At 42.6% G+C, this 19,556-nt stretch overlaps 1 protein-coding gene across 3 annotated transcripts in view; it reads right to left on the bottom strand.

Annotated features, from left to right (window-relative positions):
- NRG1 (neuregulin 1) overlaps nucleotides 1–19,556 on the bottom strand; it is a 1,056,081-nt gene that overhangs the window by 461,768 nt on the left and 574,757 nt on the right. The gene's annotated exons all lie outside the window — the stretch shown is intronic.

Here is a 19,556-nt window from a genome sequence, read left to right as displayed (position 1 = left end):
GAGCAACGCAGGATCCCCTGGTGTCAATGAAAAAGCCCAGTCTTGAGGGTCGCCCCGGAGCAAGGAAATCACAATCCTGACCTGCTGTGCAGGGTCTCCGGCAGAGCGAAATTTCAGGGACAAAAATAATTTGCAATTATTTCGAAAATTCTGAAACCCAGATCTATTCCCCGAGAAAAATTCCGGCAAAGGAATTCTCGGCTCAGATACAGGTGCATGACAAACAAAGTCTTGCAAATTTTGTACTTTCGTGGCGAGATTATTCAAACCTGCAGTTACACTCTGAAGATCCATTACAAACAGGTGGACACAGAGCCATTCAAGGATTAAGAGGAGGAAAGAAGCAGCAGGCTGCAATTATGGCTAGGCAGCACACTCTGAGTAAGAGAGAGGAAAAAAAAAAAAAAAGGTTCCTCAGACTTCTTTTCCTCCTACTTCAGCCAATACAATTAACACTTTGTGGGCCGGTCAAACTGTCATGATCTCAATGGCAAGAGAACATAGCATCAGCATATATAGGAACTAGCTCTTGGAAGATGGGAACTGAGCTGACCATGAACTAAACCTAACGCACAACTAGCAGTGGCCGGGTAGCATGCCTACGTTGATTCTAGATGCCCAGCACCAGCCGGAGGACTAAATAAAGCTAGCAGAGGAAAATATTAGTCCTAGCTCACCTCTAGAGAAATACCCCGAAAGGAGACAGAGGCCCCCCACATGTATTGGCGGTGAATAAAGATGAAATAACAAACGTAGTATGAAAATAGGTTTAGCAAATTTGAGGTCCACTTACTACATAGCAGAAGACAGAAAGGACACTTTCATGGTCAGCTGAAAACCCTATCAAAACACCATCCAGAAATTACTTTAAGACTCTGGCATTAACTCATAACACCAGAGTGGCAATTCCTGTTCACAAGAGCTTTCCAGACACAGTAACGAAACTACAGCTGTGAACTGGAACAAAATGCAAAAACAAACATGGACAAGAGTCCAACTTATCTAGTAGTTGTCTAGGAGCAGGAACAAGCACAGAGAGGCTTCTGATAACATTGTTGACCGGCAAGCAACTAACAGAGCAGCAAGGTTATATAGCGACTCCCACATCTTGATGGGAACAGGTGAACAGAGAAGATGAAGACACCAGTTCAATTCCACCAGTAGCCACCGGGGGAGCCCAGAATCCAAATTCACAACAGGGAGCCCAGAATCCAAATTCACAACACTCCTCCAGACTGATGACAATTGTGTTCCTAACTGGTCCTCCTCCGGAACGCCGGAAGAGCCCCTCTGACTCAAGGTACAAAATTGAGGATGTAGCCCGTAAACACAAAAAAACGGAGACTCCCCAGACGACTCCTGGCGGTGATTATTGATGGCAAACTCAGCCAAAGGAAGAAAGGTAGACCACTCCTGCTGGTTATCCGAGACAAAGCAGCGTAAGTACTGTTCCAAATTTTGGTTCATATGCTCAGTCTGACCATTTGACTGAGGATGAAACGCCGAAGAATGAGATAACTTGATTCCCAGCCGTGAGCAAAACACTCTCCAAAATTTTGCCACAAACTGAGACCCCCTATCAGACTCAATGTCAGATGGAACCCCATGAAGTCTGACCACCTCCTGCACAAATACCTGAGCCAGAGTCTTAGCGTTAGGCAACGCAGGCAAAGACACAAAGTGCGACATTTTAGAAAAACGATCAACAATCACCAAGATGACCGTGTTTCCAGCTGATGAGGGCAAATCAGTGATGAAATCCATGGAGATTTCCGTCCATGGCTTACTAGGTACCTCACGAGGAAGTAGTGTGCCAACAGGACGGGAGCGGTGCGTCTTAGCCCTAGCGCACGTGGTACAAGCTGCCACGTATGAGACCATGTCCTGTCGGATCTTGGGCCACCAAAACCGACGTGACACCAACTGCAAGGTACCTCTAACCCCTGGGTGACCAGCCAGGACGGCATCATGATGCTCCGCCAAAACCTTTAGACGGAGATGAAGCGGAACAAAAGATTTGTTGACGGGAAGCTCAGATGGTACCTCCTCCTGAGCCTCGGCAATCTCAGCCTCAACCTCGGTAGTGAGAGCCGAAACCACAACACCCTTTTGGAGGATAGGTACTGGATCCTCCCGAGGTTCTCCCCCTGGAAAACACCTGGACAGAGCATCCGCCTTAGTGTTTTTAGACCCCGATCTGTAAGTGACCACAAAATTGAACCACAAAATTATAAAGGGATGTGTGGGTAAGATTTTAGAACTAGCAGCACGTATATAGAGCATGTTTCATTACTCATATTATTATTCTGTCTAAGGCAGAAACATGAAGAATTGTGTGGAGCATATTAATGCATTTATGTTCCAAAATGTCCAAGTGCAGACTCAAAAAACAACATCAGGCTACGAGATACCCACTTAAAGAAACCATGAGAAGGGTAACACAATTTAAAAAATTATAATAGAATATATACAGATTTAGAGTAGAAATTTGGCCATTTCACAATGTACAAAGCTTTCCAAAAATTACCCCAAGGGGTGTGTATCATACACATTGAAGGGCACTGTGATGGGGACCTCACAAAACATTTTGCAGTTATTAAAACAGATAGAGATAGAGAGTACACATTTCACCATTGCACAATGTGCAAAGTTTTCCAAAAACTACCCAAGGGATCTATATCATAGCAGCTGAAAGACACCATCATGGGGACATCACAATACACTTTGCAGTTATTACAAAAGGAAGAGATAGAAAGTACAAGTTTCACCATTGCAGAATGTGCAAAGGTTTAAAAAAAATAGCCAAGGGGTCTCTCTCAGACCAGCTGCAATATGGCATGATTGGGATATCACAATACACTTAGCAGTTATTACAAGAGGCAGAGAGTACAAGTTTCACCATTGCAGAATGTTCAAAGGTACGAAAAAAATTAGCCAAGGGGTCTCTCTCAGACCAGCTGAAGGACGCTGTGATGGGGATATCACAATACACTTTGCAGTTATGACAAGAGGTAGTGAGTACAAGTTTCACCATTGCACAAAGGTTTCAAAAAGTACAAAACAATACCCACACGGGCATAAATAGATAAACACTAAGTACTAATTGCAGGAGAAGGAATTGATTTCCTTAGCAAAATGGTTTTGGATGGTATGGGATGGAAATTAAGACAACTTGGCCTGTATTTACATAACGTTGCATTCATCCGTAGGGCTTACAAAGTCGCCGGTAATTCAGTTCTTGTACAATTTTAGAAGAGTCCGTCTGTCTGCATTTTCCATTGACTGGTGTGTGCGCCTATCCATTATGATTGAACCTGCCAAATGAAAAACCTGTTCAGACAATACACTAGCGGCAGGGCACGGCACCACCTCCAAGGCGTACAAGGAGAGGTCGGGCCAAGTGTGCAGCTTGGACAACCAATAGTTAAAAGGCACTAGTATGGTCACTTAAGTAGTCCTTCGCCATCTTGGTCAACTTCTCCCTCAGATAGCCCTTGCTGATGGGACGGTTTCATGAAAGTGGCCCAGTTGGTGGACATTTCTCCCCCTGAGTTGCACCTGGTGTTTGTGGCGCTTCCCTATAATCCATGTGGTCAAAAAGAGCCACCAGCATTGTCTGAGGGAAATCTTTTGAGCAAGTCTTCCACTACTGGCCCTCTGGCATGCATGCACTGAAAATGGCACATCTGCCTCCGGCATTAGAGAAGCAAATTTATCCTCGTACCGTGGGTCAAGAAAGTTCACGCGAGGGTCTTGGTCTTGGGAAAGGCATGTAAGGCAGACTACAAAGAATCTTGGCTATTGAGACTGGACCGTGTGGAAGACTTCATGGTGCTGCTTGTCAACACACTGGAGCCTTTGTCTGCCATCCAACCTACACCATCCTCGTACTTTTCTGGGTTCATTAGTGATGTAGTGTGCTGACCAAATTTTGACAGGAACCTAAAACGAGATATAGTCACCTTCAGATCTGTCACACTGCATTGGCAGGCACCACCACATCCACATCCCTTAACGTCACCCTTTCTCATCTTGAATGCGTTATGCTGATGAAACAAAAAAATACTGGATTTATTTTTCACAAATACCCTTACAAAAGCCTTATGTACAAAATCACTGTATCAAGCAATGTGTGGCTATTTTTATGGAGATCGTCTTGCTGACACCCTCCAAATGCGGAGTAATGAAGATTATTGCCCCTGCTAAATTGTCACGTAAAGTTATCTGTAACTGGATTGTGCTAGTCGCACAAGTCCTAGATAAAGATATGCTATTTTTTTAAAACAATAGCAAATTATGATTTTTTTCAATTGTCTTACTGTCACACTCCAAATGCAGAGCTATGAAAATTATTTCCCCTGCTTAATTATCACGTAAGATATCTGTATCTGGATTGCGCCAGTTGCACAAATGCTAGATAAAGATACGTTATTTTTTAAACCAATAGAAAATTATGATTTTTTTTCAATCATTTTGTTGACACACTCAAAATGCGGAGTAATGAAGATTATTGCCCCTGCTAAATTGTAACTTACGATTATCTGTACCCGGATTGTGCCAGTCGCACAACTGCTAGATAAAGATATGCTATTTTTTTAAATCAACAGAAAATTATGATTTTTTTAATCGTCTTGCTGACACACTCCAAATATGGAGTAATGAAGATTATTGCCATTACTAAATTGTCACGTAAGATTTTCTGTACCCGGATTGCGCCAGTCGCACAACTCCTAGATAAAGATACGCTTTTTAAAAAAAAACAATAGAAAATTATGATTTTTTTAATTGTGGTGCTGTCCCACTCCAAATGCAGAGTAATGAAAATTATTGCCCCTGCTAAATCATCACTTATGATTATCTGTATCTGGATTGCACCAGTCGTATAACTGCTAGAGAAATATTAGGTATTTTAAGTGGACAATAGCAGAGAGCTGCAGAATGTACTTGCAATGATCAGAACACCCAGATGCCTGCTTTTCACCCACCCTCCCTCCTATTAAATCTTTCCCTACTAAATCCCCACCTAACAAACAAAAACAAGCAATCTTGACATTTTTCAGCTCTTAAAAGAGCTTTTTGGAATAAATAACACTCACTATAACTTTCTATCACTGATCCTATGCTCCTTTCACTCTCCCTTTACTCACACTATGCTCTCACCAAGCTATTTCCGGCTGAAATGTGCACAAGATGGTGCCAGCAGCCTTTAAATAGTCCCTATGACACTGGAAGGCCAGCTAATCACAGTAATGCCACAACAAAGATGGTTTCAGCATTACTGTGATTGGCAAGCCAGCCCAGCATGTTCATTGGCTGCAAATAAAGTGCCAAACATGTTGGACGGATCACTGGAATATACTGAGGTGAATATCTAATTACTCAACGAGCTACGGATAGCCCAAATACCGTACTATTCATGCGAGTGATGAACAGTGCTGAATGTATTCACTTATCACTAGTGATAAGGACCATACAGGTAACGGTGAGTAGCAGAGGGGCTGGAGAAGTGAGCGGTAAGGTGAGTATAAGATTTTTTTTATTTTTTACAACTTCAGTTTATTATGCTCTGGTGGCTGAAAATGGACATTAGATTTGGACAGAATTCAATTCTCTGCAAATTGGATTTCCAGGGAAACTTCACACAAACAGGAAAATTTGAATTTTGCTTGATCTGCTCATCTGTGTTACGTAGTATAAGGCCACAGCTCTTTGACCTGTCCCGGCGCCTGCGCACTGTAGTACTTTGCTCTGATAAGTATGTACGAAGGAGGATCGAGCTGCGGGTACCTTTCCTGTGCCAGGTACGGAACTGTTGGGGCTGTCTCCTCTGTTGTCTGGGGGAAAAGAATAAAAGACCCCACACATCGCTGGATTGGGAAACTGGGGGTGCGGTTAAAAGCGCATGCAGCGTCGGGCAGTTTCCTGCCGGCGGTGACAGAGGCAAGGTGCGTGCACAGCATGCTCCATGGGGTGCGCAGCCGAGCCGCAACACCACACAGCCGATCTGATGCCAGGAGGCCACTGCAGTAACAGGGAGAGAGCCGGGAGCCCTGTTCAGCTAAGCACCGCATGCCAGCCTATGAGCCAGGGCAGAGTTCAGGACTGGTCGCTGCTGCCCTCATTGCCAGTGTCACGTCGCTCTTCCAAGTACCAGGATTGCACGCAGCTTCGCTGACTTTAGCTGCAAAAGTTTATGGACTATGGGTACCAGAGACCAACCGCTGCGGCCAGAAGACGTACCATTGTCTACAGACCTCGTTGGAGAAACATCGCGCCAGTTGTCATCTGCAGCCCTGGAAACCTCTGAGATGATAAGTTGATGAAAGAACTGCTGCTACCCTTGTTTCATTGTTCATTAATTCTTGCGCTTTTCTTACCAATTAACTGTTTACCTCCCTGTGAGGAGTACCTCATTGTTAAATTAAGTTGTTATACTTTGTTAACCCTTGCTCTGCCTCTTGCCTCTCATTGCATCCCACAACCTGCTTACACTTACACCTGCGCAGGAGGGTGATGCCGAGCAGACTATGTGGATAATGCAGGGAGGCGTCGTAACTCTCCGAATTTGAAAAAACTATTTTGTCATTCCTTTCTGCATTTAAAAACTGGTATATATGTTTGCGAAAGATTGTCAAGTCACATATTCCGGCATGGTTGCGGATTTAGGATGGTAACATTTCCTGACAGGCTCCCTTTAATTAAAAAGTAAAAAAGCCTTTTATGATTCATCTTTAACCAAGCAGACTCAATGCGCTCTGCATGGGCATTGTAGCTAATAAATATTAGTAGACTCTGCTGTCTAATATAACAATAACAGACTAAAATACATTACTTAGGATATAATTAAAATTAATGGGGAAGCAGAGAGTAGGCAATAAAACCTGCCTAACAGCGATACCATGCAGAATACTATTGCTCATACACATTAATGTCTACCTTGAAAAAAATAAAATTGTTTTGATCACAATGTCACATCATTTTCCCAGAGGATTAAAAGAATGATGGGCTAGACAGATGATATGACTAATATGAGAATGTTACATCTTTCAACATGGTTAAAACTTCATGTGCAGGGCAGAGCTGTTGCACATATCCTACACTGCGGTACATGGTGACTCTACAGCTGGGTATTACAGTAGGACTAGAGAAATCCATAGATTGTGATGTAAAAAAATGCTATTCTACTCTTTGCTTTAGGACTTTATACACAGCAGTGTTAAAGCTATGTACAACCTTCAAGTCGCGCAAGGTCATAATGCAGCAAACAGCAGTGCATGGGGATTCCATGTACCCCTAATTTCACATGGAGACATGCAAAATATCTTTTTGTTGGATTATGATGAATGAATGTAACGTAACAAACCGTGCTATGTACCAGAATCCATCTGGGATGGATGTGAACAGTGAAGTCATCCGCTCAAAAGAAGGTGAAGGATCAGATATAAGGGGCCAAGCATGTCTCCATCAAGTAGCTGCATCCATAAGCGATGGTCTCCTGCACATCTGACCTTGGGAAACTTGTGGAGGAGGCAGCAAGGGACAACTACCAGCCAATGAGAGGGAGCTGAACTGTGGAGGTGCATTTTAGAAAGTGGAGGATTAACAGGTGGGAGATCAAAGCTCCTGAACTGATGCCACAGAGAATGTCAAATAAAGTTCACTAGAAGGGCAACTCCTTCTCAATCTGAATGTTTGCCTCCGTTAAAATAAAAACACTTATATTCACTTCCCATGCCAGCGCCGTTCCAGTGGTGTTGGCACACCAGTTCTTGGGGTTCACATGCGGTTGTTACAGTATATCATGAGATCACTGTGACCATTCAGCGCTGGCATCACTGTCCCTGCCTTCAGATGCATAAGTAATCAGCAGTAAGTTCACTTCCTCTTGATTACATATATGTCCAAAAGTGGGGGCAGTGATGCCAGATTGGGCGCAGGGCTCACATGACATAACAACATCACATGAGCTCCGGGAATGAGAGTGCCAAGACCACTAGAATGGTGCCAGCACGGGGGTAAGTATAAGTGTTTTAATTTTTATTGGGGCAAACATTGAGAATGAGAAGGAGTTGTCCTATTAGTTAAAAACTCCTTTAAGACTTGCAACATTTAGTAACTCTTACACACTGTCTGTATGAGTATGTAAAATATTTTGAGTAGTTTCAGAATAAAAACAATACTTTTTTTTGCACGTAGAAGCGTTTTAACTTTATTTGCATAAGATTAATGTGGACAAAAGTTAAGCAGTGGGCTATGAGTAGAGATGAGCGAATATTTCAATATTCGGTTCGTCTCACGATAGCCGAATTTGCAATATTGTGTGACAGCGTGGGATACACCGGGGAAAGCACTTTTGATTGGCGGTGAAATCATCCCGACGGTCAGAGAGCCGTGGTAATCAGAGGTATAAAGTTTACCTCCGGTCACTGGTGTCAGCTAATGGTACTACAGCTCCCATCACCTGACACCTGCTGCCGCTAATAACAGTGAGAGCATGAGCGGCGGATGGGAGTTTTCATCAGCCGCTCCTGCGCTGTAAATGAATATTGAAAAAAAAAAATGGTGTGGGTTACCCCCGTATTTTTGATAACCAGCCAGGCAAAACTGTCATTTGGGGGTTGCAACCCTCAGCTGTCAGCTTCAGCAAGGTTGGCTATCAAGAATACAGTGGTCTCACGCCGTATTTTTTAATTATTTAAATAATTTAAAAAAACGGCATTGGGTCCCCCCATTTTTGACAACCAGCATTGCTAAAGAGTTCATTGGCCGTGAACTCGCTGGACCTGTCAGAAAGAACTGCGAGCAGGAGAACTTTCTCAGACAGGGAATAGCAGTTCACAGGCAAACGCTCGTTTTTTGGGGGGTCCCCCATTTTAATAGCCAGTAAAGGCTAATTATACAGCTGTGAGCTGATATTAATAGCCTGAGAAGTTCCATGGGTATTACCCCCTTTCCAGGCTTTAAACATCTGCCCACAGCTGTCGGCTTTCCCTCTGCTGGTTACGAAAATTGTGCGGGAGCCCACACCATTTTTTTCCGAAAATTAATCTTTATTTAAATACATGTACAGTACTTTGCACACACACTGCACTAATTATATATGTCCCTGACATCTACAGTATATATCTACCTATTCTATTTGTATTTACTATAAGTAATCCATCTCTTCTATCCTGTCGACTCCTGCTCTGATTTTACAGTACATGACACATGAATTGTCGGCTTTTCTTCTATCTATCTATCTATCTATCTATCTATCTATCTATCTATCTATGCAATATAAACAGTGTTTATGCCACTGACATCTACATATCTATGTATTCTATGTGTATATATCTATTCTAATTAATTCTAACCTGTCACGCTGTAATTTTACTGATCACGGCACATGAATAGCCGGGTTTTCTTCTATTTATCTATGTAAAATAAATAAATATATATATATGTGTGCGTCAGTGACATATATATATGTATTCTATGTGTACACAGTATATCTATTCTATTCTAACCTGTAACTGTGATTTTACTGATCGCGGCACATGAATTGCTGGCTTTTTCCGATTTTAAGAAAAATGCTCATTTTACCGATCATGAATCCAAATGTACCATATTCGTGCCGAATTTATGTTTGGCGATCATTTTCCAAACATATTCACTCATCTCTAGCTATGAGATCTCAGCAGCTCATCAGATGCTTCATTTCAATTGATATATGTCAGCAGAAATGTGGATTTCAAGAAGTTTTATGTTCAGAACACACTAGAACACATGACATTTATTAGAAATTTCTCAAGGTTTTGATTCTGGTGAATCGGGCAAAATTATTGGAATTTGATGTGATCAAATCCAACAAAATGACAGCAGGAAGACTGCCTGTTTGCTGCATTCTTTTGAGGATCGGTAAGTGGTTAAATAATAAAACCCATTAAACTTGCCTTTTCTAGGCCCTAATTTCATTCCTTACTTTGTTGCTGATGCTCCCAGGTACCTTTCTCTTATCTTTCTACAAAATGGCCAGCCACCATGTTGCTTCATTCCTTTGAAGACTAGGAAGAGGATAGAATAATAACATATATTATGCTCACCTGTCCTAGGCCCTCATATGACTCACTATGCTGGTACCACAGCTCCCTGTCCTCATATCCAATTCTTCTAGCACTGAGGCCAGTAATTGGTTTCACGTGGTCAAGTGGGGGGGGTTACATATGTCAATCACATCACTGATTATGGAGAAGCCCATCCAAGGTCATTTAATCCTTCATTGGCTTGATGCAATCTTCTGCAATTCATAAAATGGAGGTTGCCATTTTAGGCAAATAGCGAAAAGCAAATTGCAAATTGTTCAAATTTTCAATTTCAACAAATTCCTAAAAGTTCAATGTGAATTACATTTGCACCAAATTGTTTAAGACAACTTTAGTTGTTACCTACTGTATTCTGTTTCTGTTACAGTCAATTGAATCCTGAATCGGTAATAACCCTCAACTAGAGATGAGCGAAGCCGAACTGTAAAGTTCGGGGTCAATACCATTCGATGCTGAATTCTGAACACAAACTTCTTCTGAAAGTCCATTTTACAGTTCAGGAGTCTGACAGAGAGAGGGACAGAGAGATAGTGAGTGAGAGAGAATTTTTTTCCAGCTCCAAAGTCAATGGGTTTCAGGTTCAAGTTAGGTTTAGTCTGGTACCAGAACCTGAACTTTCATAGGTCCGCTCATCCCCATTATTAACTAACAGTAACAGTAACAATACTTCATAACTCACAGGTAAAGGTTTGAGCATACACTTTACAGATTTCATCTCATAACTAAATAAAGGGGTTGCATCAAACAACACTAAAATCACTATCTAAAGCTTCAATCTGTCTCTAATGCTGTATGCAAATTACCTCTTCAGAGAGATAGAGGACGTGAACTCTATATAGCGCCACCTGTTGGAAATAGCGTTCCTATAAGTCACAATCAAACCTTTAACGAGTCTTGCAATATGACTTAGGATAAAAGTCAAATCAGAATCTAAATTTGCAGACACAGTGTTTGGGCTATTGGCCGTTGTCAGTGCAAAGTATGAGATCTGATTTGGCTAGGTGAGAGGCTCTGGAATGGGGTCTAAGGGATAAGGCTTCTCCTTGTGAAGAGTGACATACCAGCTCTCTCTGGAATGTCACTCTCCATAAGGAGAATCCTTACCTCTAATGCTGTTAAAATCATATTCATAAATTACATTTAATTCTACGTCATCTTGAAGTTGATACCTATGGTTCCTATGTATATGTAACATGGCACGGGGTGGTAGCCATGTGCGAGGTACACATTAAATGACGGTGGGGGACCTGGATGGGTGTGTAGACTTGTGCTGTGAGGGCGCTACTCCTGTGCAGGCTACATGTAACCAAAGACATTGGTTTGCCAAGACCTGATGTTAACCAGTTCATGAAAGGAGACCACCAGTTTTTAACAAACAAAACTGTACTAAACTGTCATTGCATAGCAACTATGCACACATGATAGTTGGTACACAACTGCTCTCACATTTTTTACTTAATACAGAGAATCTCAATACACAGTATCGTTACTTCCTCAGCCTCACACATTACTGTCTCCACTGGTTTAATTTTCTTCACCATCACTCAGCTTAACACCACAGTACAATCCGTGAAAGTAATTTCATCTTCCAACGGTTCCATGTCTGTATCTTCTCATAGAGGAGAGGGTTTGCCAATAAGGCAGGAATCAGCTTCGAGCTCTCTGACGTTTTTGGAACTTCCGCCCGGAACACTCACTTCATCTCACATTCTATTTCGTCCTGGCCCGTAACCTTTAAGAGTTGTAAGCTACTCAGACCTTGCCACTATGCGTACATTCTCTGAATCCTTCTCACTTGGTCTTTTTGCTTTCTGGTCAGTCCTCTAAGCTGGCACTGTTCTTCTCTATGTCTCTGTAACTCTCTCTCTTTGTCTCAGTCTGTTCTTCAGGATCACACCATCTCTGTCCCAATATCCTTTGTTCTTTGTCACAAAACACCCAGCGCATGTGACCTTATGGAGAGCTCAGACCAAACGTCTGCTCTAGCTGCATCTAGGCCCTGTCAGAGTTGCTACCAGGAACTACATAGCCCCTCCATCTCTGAGCTAGTCCCAACACTTAACTATGTCTTTCCCTACTCACTGTCTTTTACTAGGCAGAACTCAGCTTCCTGAAAGTATATTACATTACAATACACCACATCACAATCCACACGACACTTTATATTATACACAGCAATAATGTCTTCAAGGGGAAACAGGGCAACATGTCCACCTCCTTAAATACAGTATACAGCATACAGCATCTTGTTTTTTTGTTATTTTAAACAGTAAATTTATCATTTGTAGTTCTCTCTCTATATATATATATATGCAGCGCCCCAGAGTCCTGGTCGTTGCAGTACTGTGGCACCGCCGCTAAGGGGGGCTATGGTACGTCTGATGGCACTGAAGGAGTTCATCTGACCAGGTATCACAGACACCAATACATTTCACAGTCTGGCCTCCAGGGGGAGCTAAGGGTTCTATTTATTAGGCCACTCCTCACAGTCTGGTAAAACTGGGGGTTAGGCAGGAAGTTAGACAGAAAGCTGACTGGGTTGGAGCCAGGCAACACCTTGTGGCAGAGGGTGTTGTAGGGGAAGATTCAGAGGGGTCCCTGTCAGGGGTGGGATCCTGACAGAGGCCTAGCGAACAGAGAGAACGTTACGGGACCGCGCCTGCACGATATAGCGGCGGTACCCCAAGAAAGGATAAGAAGCGAGATTTATTGTGCTGAGTGAGAAACGAGATCAACGCAACAAGGAGAAGACCAGTAGGAGTCGTGCTGTAAGACGAGGCAACATCCTATTGAGGCGCATAACCGGTGGCCGGAACGCCGAGGAAGTATAGTGCTCCAAGCCAAACTTCAAACCCACGGCAGGACAGTCAGTTACAGGCGGGCTGTCTCACCCAGACCCAGGAAGACACAGGGGGGTAACAACAGGAGTGGGGCGACGCAAGAGTCCCGGAAGAGCTTCGAGCCTCCCGTCACACGGGTGCGTCCTAACCGTAAGATCAGGGGGACGTAGAGGGAGAACATCAGAATCGAGTTGTGAGGGAACACGAGAAACAGACACAACAGTTGTGGGGTACTATCCCGTAAGCACAGCAGGGGAGGACCACAACACAAGTGCAGGAAGGTAGGCACAGATTTCCACCTGCAAAGGGAACTCTGGAGGTGCCATTGGACCGGCCGGACTTGCGCAGCCCTGTTAACCGTATTCCGGATTGAGGACTCAGAAGCCTTCAGTAAAGAGGTAAAGAGACTGCAACCTGGTGTCTTCGTTATTTACTGCACCGCACCTCCACCACCATCCACATCTATTATTGTACGCCCCTCAGCAGGGTCACGGACTGGGTCTAGCCACCGTGACAACCCCAGAGCAGAGACTCGGAGGCCCAGTACCGGGTACCCCTCGGCCCTGCGGCAGTGGGGGCGCTACATATACAGCTCTGGCAAAAATTAAGAGACCACCACATCAAAACCCTGTCATGAGCAGCCCAATCTCCAGACCTGAACCCCATTGAAAACCTCTGGAATGTAATCAAGAGGATGATGGATAGTCACAAGCCATCAAACAAAGAACTGCTTACATTTTTGCACCAGAAGCAGTGTGAAAGACTGGTGGAAAGCATGCCAAGACGCATGAAAGCTGTGATTAAAAATCATCGTTATTCCACAAAATATTGATTTCTGAACTCTTCCTGAGTTAAAACATTAGCATTGTTGTTTCTATTGTTGTTTGCATTATTTGAGGTCTGGAAGCATTGGTTTTTTTTTTTTATTTTGACCATTTCTCCTTTTCAGAAAAGAAAAATACATAATTTATTGCTTGGAAATTCTGAGACATGTTGTCAGAAGTTTATAGAATAAATAACAAATTCACGTTTTACTCAAAAATATACCTATAAAGAGAAAAATCAGATAAACTGAATATTTTTCAGTGGTCTCTTAATTTTTGCCAGGGCTGCATATATTATATATAGAAAGATATATATATATATATATATATATATATATATATATATATATATATATATATATATATATATATATAAATATACACATAGATAAATAGATATATAAGGATATATAGAGATTTTATTCCTCAATCCTGCCCTAAAAAAGGTCAGGACAGGTCAGAAATTATTATATAAAGGCCATTATTATGTAAAAAGAAAATAAAAGCTTCCATTCAGGTTTTCATGCAAGTCTGCCATTTTTACAGTGAAAAGTCTGAGCTTCTCTGCCTAAACCTTCTTGACTTTTAAGAGTAGTCTTGATTTATATATATATATTTTTTCATAAATCAGTAGTACTAGTAGTAGTATAAAATTAAAAAAACCTGTATACTATATCTTATCAGACAAATCTGCTTCTTTCTCCTTCTGGACTGATCAATCATTCACCAAATTCTCTATTTAAAAATTCTGTGATCAGTGAATATAGACTTTACCATTACAGAAATAATAGATGGCAACTGGTGCTAATAAAGTTCTATGGAGAACTGTAACTTGTGGAAGAATGTCCATGTCTACCCCTCATCCTTCCATCCATGGAAGATTAAAAGCATGAACAGTCATCTCCAATCTCAGTAACGTGAAAGACTATCTTCACTGAATACAAATTTTTCCCATGAATTGAGAGTTTAAGATCAGCCCTGGAGGAGAAAGAAGTGAATTTCTCTAATAAGATGTATTACAAAGTTTCTTATTTTCATGTGTACAATTGATTTATGAAACAAAAATTAAAACGACGCTTATACATTAAAACCAAACAAGAGACAGAGACAGCACAAGTAGCTTTTTTTTTTTAAATGTCTAAAATCATAGGTAATTTTCCTCTTACATAAATGTACAGTATCATATCTTCTATCACAGCAATTAAGTTATGACTAACACAGCTAGTAAACTCGCGTTACGGTACACATCTTTCATGACAAATCACCACATTGGCTATGCTCCAGTTGAGTCATGGTCAATGATGAAACTATACAAACTCCCCCACAGTGGTGTAATGAAACTTACTCACCAGTGTGATATCAGTGTTATATCATTATCACAGTGATGACATAAACTGATACAAACTGTATTTGTCGGAATCGCACCTTAGTGGGTGTTTTTTCAATAGAATTAACTATACATACTGATCTTAATTTATGGTGAAACCTGGACACCCGCTACAAATATTAAAATTGCAACAGAAAACACAAGTTTGACATTAGGGATTTGCTACAGGAGAACATAGGAAGGGCACATTTTTAATGAGCAGAAAATGCCATTATTACTGTATAATTGTTAGTAAGAAACTGCAAAAGAAATAAAGGTCACTAATCTGATCTCATATTCTGGTTTTGTGTGTCTCAAAGGAGGGGACACCGGAGAGACCACGCAGAATCCAACCGCTGCACCAATTTGTCAAAGATCACAGCAAGGGGGGCACGCAAATCCACCCGCAGTTATTTTTGGATCGAACAGCTCTACCATCCAGACAATTAAGCGATTGACAGACGATTAACAGAGGAGACCGTAAGCTGTTTCCACTAATAAACCGGTTATCGGGAAACTAACAGTGAGCATATGTTATATACATCTCCGATTCCAACACATGGAATATGTGTATATACTGTATATATACGATCACTGCTAGCTCTACAACAATCCAAGACTAGTCACTGCCAGCAGTCAATTTTCAAACAGGCTAAAGGCCCCGTCTCACTTAGCGACGCTAAAGCGATCCCGACAACGATACGACCTGTCAGGGATCGTTGCTGCGTCGCTATGTGGTCGCTGGTGAGATGTCAAACAGTGAGATCTCCAACGATCGCAGCTGCGATCTCACTGTTTGACATCTCACCAGCGACCTGTAGCGACCTGTACAACAATGTCACATGGGAGCTATTATGACGATTCAGTGTCTGAGTCGTCGATGAGGTCGTTGTTAAGGTGTCAAACACAGCGATGTGTGCTACCCAGCGGGACCTCAACGATCAAAAAACGGCCCAGGCCATTCTGACACGACCAGCGATCTCGCAGCAGGGGCCTGGTCGCTGCTACGTGTCACACATAGCGAGATCGCTACTGAGGTCGCTGTTGCGTCACAAAACTTGTGACTCAGCAGCGATCTCGCTAGCGATCTCGCTAAGTGAGACGGGGCCTTAACTGAAGGATGTTCTGGCTTTGGGGTGCACATTACAGAAAAAAATGAACAAAATTATTGCATTTTATATTTAATCCAAAATGAAAGGCAGTGTTTATAAAAAAAATATACAAAATATTTTACAAAGGGGGCAAAACAATAGAGCATATAGTTACATAAAATAAAATGGATAAAACAAAAGAAAATTACTTCGCTGATCATCACACATATGATTTGCCCTAGCGAAGGAGAGCACTTCGATTGAAAAATGTCCAGCAAATGGAAATCATGCATACACTGATATGTATCTCTCTACATGAACCCAGATCATAATGTCTTGATCTTTTATCAGCACCTGAGTTTCACCCACACCTTCCCTCCCGTGATGACTTCACGTGGGCCGGGTTGTGGGATGTTCTCGGCCCTTCAGGATTTTTCTAAATTCCCACTTATGTGATAACTTCATTCCTGATTATCGCATAAGTTCAAGATCGCCACCATATTTTTTATTGGGCTTTTACCCAGAGACTAAAAATGACATGGCTGTTGTTAGTTATTTGCACACTACTGATTTGTGGCTTATAGGCAGGAGTTACAGTTATGAAAAAGATGCATCTTCTTCCTTGATTCATACTGGAGATGAAAATGTATGTCCCATCACTATCAGATCTATACAAGCCCCAATATTCATAATTTTCTATCGGAGATCCCAAGTTTAGGAGGATCAATAGCTTCTTGCACTTCTCCATCTATGTGTAAACACATATACCTTTGTTATCCAGCCATCTGGATAAACCAATTCTGTCCAAATACCTGCCCATGCTATATACCTTAGTCTAAGCACAAAAGACATCCTCCTTTGCACTGTAGGGGTCCCTTGTCCTAAAAGGAGCTGTATGCATTTTAATTAATATTTTCACTTCTCTTCCTGTCCAATCTATTAATCTCAGTCTTACTCATTTCCCATATGTTAAACTGTGTAATTCAACAACTAAAAGAGATTTATAGATTGTAAATCCTTCCCTTTTTCCTGCTGCAATTCTGTGTGAGCGGAGGGGGGGTGAGTGAATTCCCCCTTCACTTGGGGCTTAGAGATTTTAATTTTTTTATGACAGTGTAATATGATCAATCACATCAGCTATGTCTGTGTGCCTGTGTTGGAGGGTCTCCTAGAAAACCAGCTATGACCACTGGCAGTATGATCCATTATGTAGGCTTGGATAATGTGATAGATTAGCCACTTATATCAAGGCAAGAGGTAGTGATCGAAGACTATTTCATCATCGCATGTTATATTAGAACTACAACTTTACAGATGTAAGTGGCTCCATTTAAAGCCTCCTTTGATAGTCCCATCCAATTCAAATGAAGGTTAATGCTGCATGTGGAGTTATCTTTCCCTTCAAAATTATGGCCATCACTTTAAGGGGAACCTGTCACAAGTTTAGCCCCTTCAGGTCGTGGTCATTTTATGTTTTTTCGTTTTCATCTTTTCCTCCCCTTCTTCCATGAGCCATAACTATTTTTATTTTTCTGTCAGTATAGCCATATGAAGGATTGTTTTTTGTGGAACGAGTTGTACTTTTGAATGACATCATTCATTCTACCACATAATGTACTGGCAAACAGGAAAAAAATTCCAAGTGCTTTGAAATTGCAAAAAAAGTACAATTTCACTATGTTTTTTTTTTATTTATTTTTTTACCATATGGTAAAGAGACCTGGCAACTAGTGTTGAGCGATACCGTCCGATACTTGAAAGTATCGGTATCGGAAAGTATCGGCCGATACCGGCAAAGTATCGGATCCAATCCGATACCGATACCCGATACCAATACAAGTCAATGGGACTCAAGTATCGGACGGTATTCCTGATGGTTCCCAGGGTCTGAAGGAGAGGAAACTCTCCTTCAGACCCTGGGATCCATATAAATGTGTAAAATAAAGAATTAAAATAAAAAATATTGCTATACTCACCTGTCCGACGCAGCCTGGACCTCAGCGAGGGAACCAGCAGCGTTGTTTGTTTAAAATTCGCGCTTTTACTTGGTTACGTGAAGTCCCGGCTTGTGATTGGTCAGGGCGGCCATGTTGCCGGGACGCGGACCAATCACAGCAAGCCGTGACGAAATTAAGTCACGGCTTGCTGTGATTGGTCCGCGTCCCGGCAACATGGCCGCCATTAACCAATCACAAGCCGTGACGTCACGGGAGGCTGGACACGCGCGCTTTTTAAAATACGCGCATGTCCAGCCTCCCGTGACGTCACGGCTTGTGATTGGTTAATGGCGGCCATGTTGCCGGGACGCGGACCAATCACAGCAAGCCGTGACGTAATTTCGTCACGGCTTGCTGTGATTGGTCCGCGTCCCGGCAACATGGCGCCGTGACCAATCATAAGCCGGGACGTCACTGGAGGCTGGACACGCGCGCTTTTTAAAATACGCGCATGTCCAGCCTCCCGTGACATCACGGCTTGTGATTGGTTAAAGCCGGCCATGTTGCCGGGACGCGGACCAATCACAGCAAGCCGTGACGTAATTTCGTCACGGCTTGCTGTGATTGGTCCGCGTCCCGGCAACATGGCGTCGTGACCAATCATAAGCCGGGACGTCACTGGAGGCTGGACACGCGCGCTTTTTAAAATACGCGCATGTCCAGCCTCCCGTGACGTCACGGCTCGTGATTGGTTAATGGCGGCCATGTTGCCGGGACGCGGACCAATCACAGCAAGCCGTGACGTAATTTCGTCACGGCTTGCTGTGATTGGTCCGCGTCCCGGCAACATGGCGCCGTGACCAATCATAAGCCGGGACGTCACTGGAGGCTGGACACGCGCGCTTTTTAAAATACGCGCATGTCCAGCCTCCCGTGACGTCACGGCTTGTGATTGGTTAATGGCGGCCATGTTGCCGGGACGCGGACCAATCACAGCAAGCCGTGACGTAATTTCGTCACGGCTTGCTGTGATTGGTCCGCGTCCCGGCAACATGGCCGCCCTGACCAATCACAAGCCGGGACTTCACGTAACCAAGTAAAAGCGCGAAATTTAAACAAACAACGCTGCCGGTTCCCTCGCTGAGGTCCAGGCTGCGTCGGAGAGGTGAGTATAGCAATATTTTTTATTTTAATTCTCTCTTTTACACATTATTACATTAATGTTGTTGCGATACCCGATACCCGATACCACAAAAGTATCGGATCTCGGTATCGGAAATTCCGATACAGCAAATATCGGCCGATACCCGATACTTGCAGTATCGGAATGCTCAACACTACTGGCAACATGATTCTCCAGGTCAGTACAATTATGCAGATATTAAACATGTTTATTTATTTACTAGCTGAAGA

Source organism: Ranitomeya variabilis, chromosome 1, assembly GCF_051348905.1.
Source record: "Ranitomeya variabilis isolate aRanVar5 chromosome 1, aRanVar5.hap1, whole genome shotgun sequence".
Classification (NCBI taxonomy): domain Eukaryota; kingdom Metazoa; phylum Chordata; class Amphibia; order Anura; family Dendrobatidae; genus Ranitomeya; species Ranitomeya variabilis.
This window is presented reverse-complemented; position numbering and strand designations above follow the sequence as displayed.